The sequence below is a fragment of the Triturus cristatus genome, chromosome 3_2 (assembly GCF_964204655.1).
Source record: "Triturus cristatus chromosome 3_2, aTriCri1.1, whole genome shotgun sequence".
In the NCBI taxonomy this organism is placed as follows: domain Eukaryota; kingdom Metazoa; phylum Chordata; class Amphibia; order Caudata; family Salamandridae; genus Triturus; species Triturus cristatus.
Window position 1 is genome coordinate 885,555,357 of NC_140584.1, and position 13,683 is coordinate 885,569,039.

The 13,683-nt window shown below is 42.3% G+C and overlaps 1 protein-coding gene across 31 annotated transcripts in view; it reads right to left on the minus strand.

Annotated features, from left to right (window-relative positions):
- The window catches only part of NCOR1 (nuclear receptor corepressor 1), a 1,832,391-nt gene that overhangs the window by 1,817,445 nt on the left and 1,263 nt on the right, over positions 1-13,683 (minus strand). The gene's annotated exons all lie outside the window — the stretch shown is intronic.

Here is a 13,683-nt window from a genome sequence, read left to right on the forward strand (position 1 = left end):
TGAAGTAGTGTGGATATCTGTGGTGGTTACTTGAGCTTGCGCTCGGTGCCGGCATGATGTGAAGGGTCATGCATCACGCGGAAAGCGCGCGATGCATCGTTCACATGATGCGGGCCTCGCGCATTAGATTGTGAGATGTATTATTGTGTATATTCAAATATGCCCGTTCCAGGTGACTCGAATGATACGAGTCCGTTACTGTTTGGTCTCAGCTGAAAGGGACACTCCGTGTAATGGGTGGAATGTACGAATAAACTTCTCTTCGTAACCAACCTGCTTTCGACTGGATTATTCACCACTTCAATATCCCTTCAAGTTGAAGCTGTTGAGAAAACACTTAAGTTGATGAAATAGTGAAGAAGAATCTGGCATGTGCAGGTAGAGGGCGACCGGTGTGATGGTCACTGGTGGGGCTCAGATGCCAGAGTCTTTGCTTGAAGATTGATAAGATTTTTGAATATCTTGCCTTCTTGAAGATTGACTTCTTGAGTTAAGCATGTAGAGGGTAAGATCAAATCGTCGCCATAAAAATGTAGTATTGGACTCCAGACTGGTTGAGGTATTTCATGAAGATTTATTGTAAATTGTTAAGTAGCCTGGAATAAGCCCCACCAGGAGCAGCCAGCAGGCAGCTCAGCCCCATCATAACTGTGGCTTATCTTCAACCAGCACCCAACATTCCGTAGAGCATCACAGTGCAGAGGCATTCTACTAGAAGGTCATGAAGTGGATAAAGGCATACATAGGGATAGGCAGGGTACAACACACTACTTACTTCATGTTTCAAAATTATTTTTAAAAAGTGCTTTTGAATGCACTGCTATAATCTGATTTACTAAGGTGAAACGTTTCTACAGGTTAATGAAATAGTCATTTCAAAATTCAGAAAGTGCATCATATTTTTTACACTTTGAGTTCTTTAAAAATTATGGTGTTCCTAAAGTTATGTGTTGCGTTATTTCATTTCCTTAACTGCAATTAGCCTTTAAATAAGTGCTTGCTGTTTATTTAACATTTTTTTTTAATGTTAGTACTGAGTAGAATAAACAACAACCCAGTGCTGCGGTTTCCCAAGGGACCCGCATGTATGGGTCAGGAGGGTATCACTGCTCTAGAGGAATGAAATGTATTAAAACGGGGTAGACAATTTAAACTAGCAACACAATTAGTCTTATTTGTGGTAAACCAGGTGTCAATTGTTATATCCAACTGTGGCAGTAAGAGAGAGTTTACACCGAGAGCTATACCTTACAATAATCAAGGGGAATAGATAAAATGTTAAGTCACAGTAAAACAAGATGTTAAAATTGGTCGTCTGTTTTATCATCTGAAGCGGCCATTGAAACAGTGGTGCTATAGTCATGATTCCACAGTCTAGGCAAATCAATTGGATAGCAAGAATGGTATTTGAGTCCATTTCAGACATGAACAATGAAATGCAATGTGGAGTACGGGTCAACTTCTCAAGTAGTACATGAAACTCTTTCTTTGATTAATTGCTCATAAAGGCAACGTATGGGCTATTAAATCGCAAGTTCAAAAAGAAATAAGGAATTCAGACACACACACTGGTAAAATAAATAAGTAAATTACTTAAGTGCTGCATCGAAATATTGCAGTTAGTAATCCAGGCAAATGCTTCTGGCAAATAATGCACTATGTCCCGATACAATACCTTCCGAGCTCTGTAAGATCCTAACGACGATAACAATTCAGAATGGGAATCACTATTTAATTCAGTTTTCTTGTGGGGAGGACGGATCACAAATTCATGGAAAGAGGCCACAATTGTTTTGGTTTTAAAACCAGCCAAGGGGCCTCGGAGGTCAGATTCCTATAGTCCAATCCGAGTATTTTGGCAGGGAGATCGGCCATGTTAGCCCCCCAATTGGTGCATCCAGATCAGAAAGGATTTGTGCCAAAGACGCAAATTCAAGAACTTGCGCAGCAACTAATAGGAACTATCGATCTCGCCATTGCTCGTTCGATTCCCCTGGCCATGGTCACAATTGATGTGGCTCAGGCATTTAATCGAGCATGTTGGGCTTACCTATTGACTGTCCTGGTTGTAATGGGATTCCGTCCAGGTTTTATCTCCACACTTCGAACATTGTATAAAAACTCATCAGCTAGAATTCTCCTTAACGGCTCTTCGACCAAGAGTTTTATCATTCAAAGGGGTACTAGGCAGGGTCACCTATTTTTTTTTTTTTAACATTTATATTAATCCATTGGCACAACTGCTTAAGAAAGACAACCATGTAATCCCTTTTAACTCCCCCCCACCCCCCTTCCAGCATTAAGATTCCACTGTATGTAGGTGACCTGTTAATCTATATGTGAGATCCCACCCAAACTATACCTAGGGTGGAGGGGTTAGTGGCAGAGTTCAGTGCTTTTTTAGGGGTGAACAACTCAAAGACAGATGTAATGTGCTTGAACTTAGATGGTTGGATTGTGGGAGGGGGGTGTACGTGGAGAGTTAAAATATCTTGGGATTGTTATTGTTAACCCCGTGGGGGAAATATCAGTTTATAATTTGAACAAGTTGGCTAAGGCGGGAGATAACATGTTGTTAAGATATAAGAACCGGCCACTAGCAATTTAGGGGCGAGTGAACCTTATTAGGATGTCGATCTTCCCCAAATGTACTTTTCTTTTTAACTACATCCCCCTCACCTCGCCGAGATCAATTACTGACAAGATTCAGGGGAAAATAACGAGCTTTATATGGGCTTCCCGTGGGACTAGATTGGCTTGAAAGAAATGAGATGTAGGCTTGAGAAGCGAGGTTTAGCCCTAGCCGATTTAAATGTATACTGTGTAGCATTTCAGTGTAAAAACCTTTGGAAGCTTCTTGGAAAACCAGACAGTTCAACATGGGGAAAGCTCTTAAGCGAAATGATCACAGGAGTTTGGTTTTTTGCATCAGTTTGGGGCCCCACATTTTAAGAAGGTGCGAGTAAAGGTTCTAAAGACCGAGTTAAACCTACGGTGGAAGGAGAGGAAGACACTAAACATTGGATATAATTCTGATTTCGCTCCTATGTGGGATTCTCCTGGCACCCCAGAATGCACGAAGGATGGGCTTGGTCCCCCAGTAAGGCGGGCAGGGATGGGGACTTTGGGGGGGGGGGGGGGGGGGCTAGATGACAGTGCAGGGAATTTTACCATGGGAAGTCCTGAAAGTCAAAACTGGAAAACCTTCCTAGGTTTAAATAGGTGCAGTTGTCATCCTGGCTTGCAACCTTGACCTTGGAGATGGGGGGTGGCGACTGGGAATTTGAGTCCTCTCTCCAGGATGTGAGACCTAAAAGGAAGGAAGTAGCCACTTCAGAGCTCGAAAAATCAAAAAAATGGAAGAAGTCCTGCAGGACTAGTACCTTGAAAAATCTCCTCGACCTAACGGCAAGCTACTTGACCTCAGTCTCTGAAAGCGGAGCAAATGTGACAAGATAAGATTTAAAGGCATCTTTATTGCTCATTAATTTTGTGAGCAATAAAAATGCCTTTAAATCTCGTTATCTTGTCACATTTGCTCCGTTTTCAGAGACGGAGGACAAAAGTTAGTTTGTTTTCCTACTCGCCAGAAAGGGCGAGTAGGACCTAAAAACAGCTCGCCCTTGTTAAATTAAGCTCGCATATGCGAGCGGTCGAGTGGATTTTGAGAGCCATGCACTTGATACTGGAAGCTGAAGATAAGAACATCATGGCACTGTATAGAATGTGTGAGGATACTATCCAGGTGATGGCCTTACAACCATTATGGCATAACTCCTTAAAATTGCTATATTCGGTTGTCAAGCCCACACATCTAAAGCGAAATCATTTCTTCACCATCAATAGACTATATTGGACACCTCAAAAAATTGCCAAGTTTATAACGCAGCCAACTCCCAGGTGCAGAAGATGAGGTTTTCTGAAAGCGGACGAAGAACATGTTTTCTTAACCTGTCCTGGTATCAAGGTATTCTGAGCAAATATTGAGTCCATCTTAAAAGACATTCTGGGAGTTACCATAGCATTAAACTCTGTATTAGTTTTATTAGGGTTTGATAATACTACACATAGTACACGGAGAACGAACAAAGCAGCCTCATCTTATCTGATACTGCTAGCCTGGAGGGAGATTTGTAAACACTGAACTGATCCATTACCACACAGTGTAATAAACTGGATTAATCCTGCAAAACTGAGCTCTCAGGTTCACATGGAAAGCACCTCAAGAAGGATGCCTGCGGTGTGGGCTGAGTTTATCAGATGGAGTGGTCTTGAACGAACAACCGCAGATAGAACATAAGGTCCAATGATAACACCAAGGCACCACTTAAGGCGGTGGCCTGGTAGGCTGGATCAGTGCGGTGGGTACAAATGTGAATGCAATAGACCGAGTGATGGTTAGAATTGGCAATGTTTGCTTTGTGCAGGCAGACTGAACAAAACGCTACGCTATCATTAGCAAGTGCTCGATGCAGGCAGAGAGAAACTTCAATAAAAAAAGCACAGTTTCTCCCAAATGCTCAGGCATGCAAATACAAACTGAACATCACTCAGCCTGTGTTCTCTGCAGTGTGCTGTCACCCAGACACTATTTGAAAGGTGCTTAGGGTATGTAGTCTAACCAAAAAATGCACCGATTTTTAGGATCAGCATATTGCATGGTTTTAACATGCGCCGAACGAAGGTAGGCCGAGACACTGTACGTACTATTCATACTTAATGAAAACAGACAATACGTTATGTTTATTTGTAATATTTACAAAAGAACAAGAGCAACCCAAATTTCCTTGCGAACTGGGTACTGCTATTAAGCAAAAAACAAAGTTCACAAGAAACTCATTTTCTTAGTTATTTCGTTTTTGCAAGAAAATAATATATCCTGCTTCATTTAAACAAAAACAAGAGGATACAGGATGAAGCCCTAGGTCAATAAGGTATCACAATAATTTAGTAGATTCATATGTAAAAGACCCACAGAACAGATATTGCATAGCTCTCACTTCAGCCGAAATGGGTGTAATTTATTATGCAAACCACTATTTGAAATACAAAAGAGCGTAAAATTATTCTATATGTGTATTTACATGATATACTTTTTGATATTCTGAAGTAATTTGTGAACCCCAGTGAGGTGACCATAACCAAAACAGTGAACCCAATGTAGTGCTATTGTAGAACTGAAAAAGTGGTTCTCTGTAACTTAAAAGAGGAGCCAGTCAAAGATACAGTACAATAAATTCTTCAAGAACTATATAATTTGTCGGGGCTCTCCCATTTCATAAGTTGACGACGTTTCGACCCTCTCGCAATAACGGAGTCTCTTCAGGACAGCGATTCTGGGGACGAGCAACACAATGAGGGTGCCCGAATGTGGAAGTCCTTCTTAGAGTAGCGTGGTACTTCTCAAAGATGATCCAGATATGTAGTCTTTCCAATAGGTAGACTTTATAAACGGCAACGCATTGCCGTTGGAAAGATCCGTTTCCCCGGCGGTCGCATAAGGATAATTGCTTCTCTGCGCTGTGTATATCAGACTGATGAAGTATTACCTTCATTTTTGGGCTGTGACAAACTCACCTATTATTGGAATTACAGTAACAAATTTACTGTGAACAACGCTTGTAGCCAGATGTGGCTTTCGTGTTAAGGGCACTACATATTGGGATCATCTTTGAGAAGTACCCCGCAACTCTGAGATGGAGCCGCTTCGCCTGACAGACGCGAGGATTTGGGCGGACTACAGATCCCAGGGGGCCTGCTGCTATCGCCCGCACCTGGTCTCACTTTGCCTTCCTGCCGGCGCCGTTAAAGCGCCTCGCCGCTCCCGCTGCCGCGGGAGCCGCTTCGCCTGACAGACGCGAGGATTTGGGCGGACTACAGATCCCAGGGGGCCTGCTGCTATCGCCCGCACCTGGTCTCACTTTGCCTTCCTGCCGGCGCCGTTAAAGCGCCTCGCCACTTACGCGCAGCGGACGCGCGTGGACGCCGCCGGACGAAGCCCGGACTAAGGGCGGACAGTCTGCGACAGTCCGGGACTGTCCGAGGCTGGGCTGGGCCCCACCTTTTACTTCGACCTTAGGAGCCTCAGAACGTTGAAGACATCTAAGCTGGTAACTCGTCAAAGGGTTGACTGCACAGTCGAACTACCATTCATTTATAAATCCTTTGGTTATTGACATTTGCCATTTTGTTTTGCCTTGACCATGCCTATAAGTCTAAGGGAACCAGGACTATCGGGGTCAGGCCCTCTGGACAACTATTTAGTAAAAAAGGTCAATAAAATTAACAGTGACCGACGGGCTTCCCTGGAGATGGATAGCCTCCAGGAGAGCCCCCAAAACCCTATAAATGCTGAGAGTTTCCCTTTGGACAAAGGTATTTGTGCCTCCCCTTCCCATATTCAAGCCAACGCTACTGTTGCGGCCACAGCCCAGGTTTATATGGACCCTCTAGATCTGGATGTGAATTCTGCGAGTGATGTGACAGTCGAGGCTACACATGTTCCCAGACCAGTTAGGAACTGTAGAAAGCAACAAAGTAAAAAGGGGGGGGCCTCCACCAAAGGATATAGAAGGGTAGATATTGGGGAAAAAGCTCATATCGATCCAGACGAGCTTTTAAACAGCAGTTTTGGTGCAACAACCCCATCATTCCCTGACCATTTTTCGCAATTACTCAGTTCCTTTGAGGTTTTACTTGACACAAAATTAGATCTACTTATGCAACCTCTGGTACGGAAACTTGATATGGTCGCCGATGAGGTTAAAAGGTTGGGAGGATTATTAACAAAACACTTAGACTGGGTAGACAGCAATAAAAAGAAGGGGCAGCGTGCAGCTGGGCACGATAATCTAGTTAGAGTAGAAAACCCACAGATTCCATCTCAGCCCGTTAGCATTAATGCTATAGCCACGCCAACACCTCCTATGATTACTATAGCCTCAAACCCAGCTAGCCCAGTAGTAAAGGAGCAGGTCCCAGCGCATAAAGTAGAGGTGGTAATGAAAGCTAGATTTATTAACCTACCCCCGGCTTGCTCCCCTTATGTTGTGATCTTAACCAATGTCCCACCCCAGGATAGGCAGGCAGTTCCCTTGCAAGTGGAATCGCACGATTCTCTCAAGCAAAAGACAGTGTCGTGGTTACATAGGAAGTGTGGGTTCCCTCTTAACATGGCCAATGACATCTTAAGTACTCGCAGGGTAAATTGGATTGGGCCCTCCAAAAAATCATCTAATGGAGATTGTGTCATAGCCAATTTTAGACACACACAACATGTGGCTACTGTTTTACTGAGAGCAGCATCCTTGGCACAAGATGCTAATAGCATTCAGGTGCGTCCCCTTGGATTCTTTTACACCCACTTCCCCCCTAGAGATTGTTTCCACCTGACTAGACAGAGAAATCTTATCCCAGCATCGAATTCGATGCCTTTTCTTCACCAGGGGGTAGGTGCTGCCCACCAGTTTATGGGTGGGCCAAATATACCCACATCTAATCGTTTTGAGGCACTCTCTCTGTTGGATATGTGCGACTGACAGGAGGCTGGTCTTCAGGGGGGGGATGAGTCATCACCGGTTAAGGCCCTCTATGTAGAGGATCAGTCCCCCGCTTCATCTGCAGGTATTGATGTTAGTCATCTGCCTGCCGATAACTGTAAGGGGGGTTCACCTAAAAAGTTGATCAAAATGTTAACGTGGAATATTGCGGGTTTACGTGCCAAGAGAGATAATTTATCCTGGTTAAGCTTCTTGAAGGATTATGACATTCTGGCACTTCAAGAGACCTGGGAAACTGAATGTAATTTTTGGTTAGATGGTTTTACATCTCATTTTGTTCCAGCTTCAAAATCAGTTTCCGGAAGGGCCTCAGGAGGCTTAGTGGTTATGCTTTCGGTGAAACTAAAAGGAATCGTTAGCAGGATAACTTGTTCATGTAATAATTTTCTTATACTGGAATTTAAACTCTCCAATGACAGAAAATTATTACTGGTAAATTGCTATAATTCCCAACAAGAGGTCTTGCCGAATGAACACTTGCTATGGTTGGCGAATTTTTTAAATACTTATTCTTTGAAGCAAACCACTTTCTGCTATTATATTTTGCTAGGCGATTTTAATGTACACTTATGTAGTCATAATTGCTGTTTATCTGATATTGACGGACCAGATCTGACATCCCCACAGCATTTTGAGCACTCAAGTAAGGGTGAAGCTCTGGAAAAACTTCTTATCGAAAATCAGTTGTACCAACCAGGCTTTCACGAACAAAACGTACGGATGCCCACCTTTATTGGAAGGGATAGTAACACTATTATTGACTACATATTTCTTTCATCTGGACTTTTAAAATATTTATGTTTTTATAATGCGATTCCATCTATTTTTAGTGACCATAATCCGGTGGTAATTGAAATGTTAGATGGCCTTTCACTTTTAAATACCTTAACCTCACACATGTTGGACAATGAACTTAGGGCAAAGGATCAGGGAAGAAGGCTAAACTGGTCTAAGGTAGTTCCAGAGGAATTTTTCAACTCAATAAAGCTAGAGGCGGCCCTGGACTTGGAAATCTGTGGGGACCAACTTTCTACGGGGAAGGAAGTAATTTCCTCGTTTGAAGCCATATGCTCCCTAGTGTCAAAGGACCTAACTAGTATAAGTAGACCAGCACCTAAGAATGGAGTCTCCGGCTGGTTTGATCATAACTGCACCAAAGCTCATAATAATCTTAAAAATGCACTTCAGGCCAGTCCGAGGAATAAAATCTTAGTGTCGCAGTTAAGGAGCGACTATAAAAAAGCACTGATGGTCCGGAAAAAAGAAATTAAACACAACGCCTGGGCCGATCTTATGGACAAGGCAACTTTAAAAGACAGTGCGAAATTTTGGTCCATTATCAACACTCCTCTTTTTTCCGATGTTAAAAATGGAGTGTTGGAAACTAATATAGCAGAGGAGGACTGGTTGAGTCACTTTAAAAACATATATGGTAGTCACTTAGATTTAGAATCCCTAAACGGGCAAGATTCGGCTTCTACCTTAACCCCAGTTAGTTTTCATATAGGAGAAATTATAAAAGCAATTGAAGACTCTGCAGGAAAGAAGGCTCCTGGCCCGGAAGGGGTCCCCACCGATTTGTATAAGGCAAATCCGGTGTTTTGGGCCAATATATTGACTAATGTATTTAATTCCTCGGCTATTGTAGGTTTTCCCAAATCCTGGTCACATTCTATCATAATACCGGTGTTCAAGAAAGGCCAAAGGGCTGACCCTAAATGCTATAGGCCCATATCCTTGATAGACTCCTCTATAAAAATCTTGGGGAAAGTCATACTTGCTAGGATAACAAATTGGGCCTCGGATAATAACATCCTGTCCGATGCACAGTATGGCTTCAGAGCCGGCCGGAGCACGGAGGATCAATGTCTGAACCTCCTCTTAATAATAGACAAATACACTAAGGCGGCTGGGGGCTCCTTTTACCTGGGCTTTATGGATTTGTCCACGGCCTTTGATCTCGTAAATAGGTCAAAGCTGTGGACAATGCTTCTGGAGTTGGGACTTGACCCTCCCCTTGTGTATTTCCTTTCAGAGCTCCACCAAGATTTGAATGCCTCGATGAGGATGACGACGGAGGGGAAGTGCACGGCCAGCTTTAAGTCTAGCAGAGGGGTACGACAGGGATGCATCCTTGCGCCCATGTTGTTCACCCTATACATAAATTCCCTGGAACAAAATCTGCTGGCTGCAACGCAGGACATCCCGCGTATGGGAGGTACCCCGATCCCGGTCCTCCTATACGCGGACGACGCTGTCCTGCTGGCCAGGACTCCCCTGGCGCTGCAAAGATTGCTGGACTCGTTCGGGGACTTCATGCATAGCCTGGATCTGGTGGTTAATAACGGCAAATCTCAAGCTATGTCGTTAGGTCATGCGAAAAATATGGTAAAGCCTTTTTTCTGCAGGGGAGCCGAAATCTCAAGAGTGAAGACTTTCACTTATTTGGGAGTAGTCTTTGATGACAAGGGCTCATGGTCCCCTCAGCTTTCTATAAAGGTAAACTCCATAAGAAGCTCATCTGCGGCTGTACTTGGCTTTGCAAAAAGGTTGGGAGGAAAACCGACAGAGGCAATACTAACAATCTACAAAGCCAAAACAGTTTCCATTGTAAGGTATGGGGCGCCAATCTGGGGTTACATTAAACACGACGCGATCCAAACGGAGGAAAACAAATTTCTTCGTACCCTCCTTGGCCTCCCACAATCAACCGCTTCTTATTCAGTCCATTTGGAACTCGGGTTAGGTTACATAGCAGACATGATTAAATTAGCCCCACTACTGCTATGGATCAAAATTTGGCTAAACCCGAAACTTACTTTAAACCATAAAATAATAAAGGACTGTACTCGACTTGACAACATGAATAAAATTCAATGGTTGTCAAACATCGAGAGGTTATCTGCCTACATTGGGAGACCAGAAATCTTTTTTAACCCTGAAATTCTCTGTAAGGCAGATCTTGAGTGGGTAAAATCCAATTTTACGAAGCTAAGGGAGGCCGCGCGGGAAGAAGACGAACTTCGTAAACCCTCTGTCAGGGGACACGTCCTGGTATCCCAGCTCTCAGGGTTGTCTTTATATCTTACAGTGGTAACCCACCCTTTTCACAAATGGCTGTTGACTAAATTCCGGTTCAACCAAATACACATAGTTCTTTGGGATGTGGCTGGTTGGAATAGGCCTGAAGATGTCGCCCCTTGCAAGTGCGATGATATTTCTCCACAAGACACTACGCACTTTATGCTATTTTGCTCCTTTTTTAAACATGCCAGGAAGAGGTATATTATTCCTTTGTTAAAGAGTAGGAACTTTACACAGTATAAGCCAGCTCTATTGTTCCTAAGCATGCTTGAATGTCCACTAATTATGTTCTGTGTTGCTAGCTTCTTGGTGGCAGCTGTTAGAGAAAGGAGGGTCAGACTAAAACCCATACAGGATGTGGAGCCTATTTGATATATGGAATTTGATCCTGTATTAAGATTTCACGTTGATTATGGTCCATTATGAAATTTCATTAGGAATTGTTTTTAATTGTAGATTTGTGAATCGCAAGATTTTATGTATTTAATCGTGTAGTATACTTTTATGATTTTAATTAATCGAATAAAGTGGTTTTGGCTTGACTTGACTTGACTTCCACATTCGGGCACCCTCATCGTGTTGCTCGTCCCCAGAATCGCTGTCCTGAAGAGAACCCCCTCTGCGAGAGGGTCGAAACGTCGTTGACTTATAAATACACAAATACAGAATAATATTATGATCTTTTGTATTTCAAATACTGGTTTGCATAATAAATTACACCCATTTCGGCTGAAGTGAGAACTATGCAATATCTGTTCAATGGGTCTTTTACATATAAATCTAGTATATTATTGTGATGCCTTATTGACCATGGGGTTTCATCTGGTATCCTCTTATTTGCTTGCAAAAACTAATTTACTAAGAAAATGAGTTCCTTGTGAACATTGTTTTGTGCTTAATGTTTATTTGTAAAGCGCACTATCACCCAGGACCCTGCACTATTCGTTCAGGAATGCTTGGTGTAGGACAGGCTTCTCCAACCAGTACTTTGTGAGCTACTCCTACTGGTAGCTCTCCTGCTACCTGTAAATAAGCCTCATGTGTGCAGTCCAGTGAATTAAATTGGAAGCTTTTGCTTGGTTAAATTAATATATGTGTACCAAAATTGATGAAAAGTGTGCATTTTAAGAATTCATACATTGATGTCTGGCAAAAAAAATCTTTACATTTCCAAAATATATTTAAAGCGGATATTTGAGTAATAAAACTCAAACGGTGTTGAGGATACCGAGTACTTTATCAACTTGGTACTGGGGACATTGCAGCTATGATCGTTATGAGTAACCCATGTGGAGGCATTCCACATTGACAAAGTATTTTTTTACATTAGTGCTCGCAGCCATGTCTGATGCACTGAGGTGATCACTGCTGATAATCTTGCACATGGTGGTCACTAATGTAATCCTGTCTTAGGTGGTCACCATTACTTCTCTTATTAGTGGCCGAGGAGGATTTTCACTTAACACAAGTAGCTTTTATTAAAAGAAAAGGTTGGAGATCCCTGGGTTAGGATGACACTGCTGTTCGCATTATGTTTTAAGAGAAAGTATGCACTCATATGGAAGGGGAAAGTATTACCAGTTAGGTGAAATGTTACCTTTCAGGCATTTCTATGATGAGCAATACTGCTCTTTCCGCATCACATACAAACTTAAATTAGGGGAACCCAAGAATGATTACACTAGGGATGAATGCAGGCCAGAATTTGTGGATTAGCCACCACTTTGGAAATAATTCATACTTAGGATCGCCATTTTTAAATATTTATATACCCCATGTAGCCACCATTAGATCATAGCATGTGCGCTATACTCGTGGACAAATTTAAGCAATCGTGATTTTGCTTGCCAACCCTAAAAATGGGTGTAAAACACTGGATCCAAGCGGCGACGCTATCAATACAGTCTTATGAAAATATGACACCATGCCATATGCTCTGACATGCAATGACTACACGTTAAATGAAACGATATTAGAATCTACCATAATACTCAAGCATTCATTTAGCAACTGAAACCGCATTTTGACGCTGGATAGTGTGTACAGTTATATACATTATCCAACGAAAAGGTATTCGATTTGTCAACATATGAAGGCTGAAAGTCGAGCCAGCCCTGCTTGATTCGAACAACGAGAGACCTTCAAGTTGCACACAGCACCAAGGAAAGTGTTTCCCGCTCTATTGTTATTCATCTAACAACTATCGAACGACTGCAACGTGTGACGTCACGGCACTTAAAAGTGTTACTAGGAGTTTAGGGAGCTAACAACACAATCTCATTCATTAGCTATGGTCTCCAACAGTGTCGTTTCTGACGGAGATATGTCTGAATGACAAGACCGCTGACAAAACAACGCTAAAGGCCATAAAATTCGATCACAATGCAATAGTTAACTTAAATACAATTTCAAAAACACCCAATACTACTACGTCGGCCACTTACGACACTATTTAGCGGCGCAATAAGAAAAGCTAATTGGACGTGCAAAAACGATTCTGGGAAGACTAGCTAAATCCAGAAAACTGTTTGCTTTAAACATTAGTAAAATGTAAATTTTAGATGTTTGTGATTTTTGAGGAGAACAAGTGTATTACAGTCTGATTTATAGCTATTCGTTTTACTTCCAAAGATTGTATTAATGTTCTTGCTATATACTTTACACGATCGGAGCATTTTGTTAAAAATTAAAAAATAATTAACTTAACTGGATGGCTCCCAATTAACCTGGTGCGAGTGAACGCAGATGCAATACCCTGTATTTTGCCCCAATATATACACTTAGAACCTATTTAAAGTTGTTTACAATACATATAACAAAAAGGAATAAGCCAAGGGTGTACATTTCATGATCCACACGCACCATAAGCGATACACCAACTGTTCTCAGTACCCCCACAACAAAGCAAAATTAACAAACGACCACCTATCTACCGCGCACCCCCAAAAAGATAATCTATGAATACAAAAATGATACGTCATTAGCAACCAGAGGTGAAACAATGCGACCACGATAGAACATCAGATATTCACAGATGGGC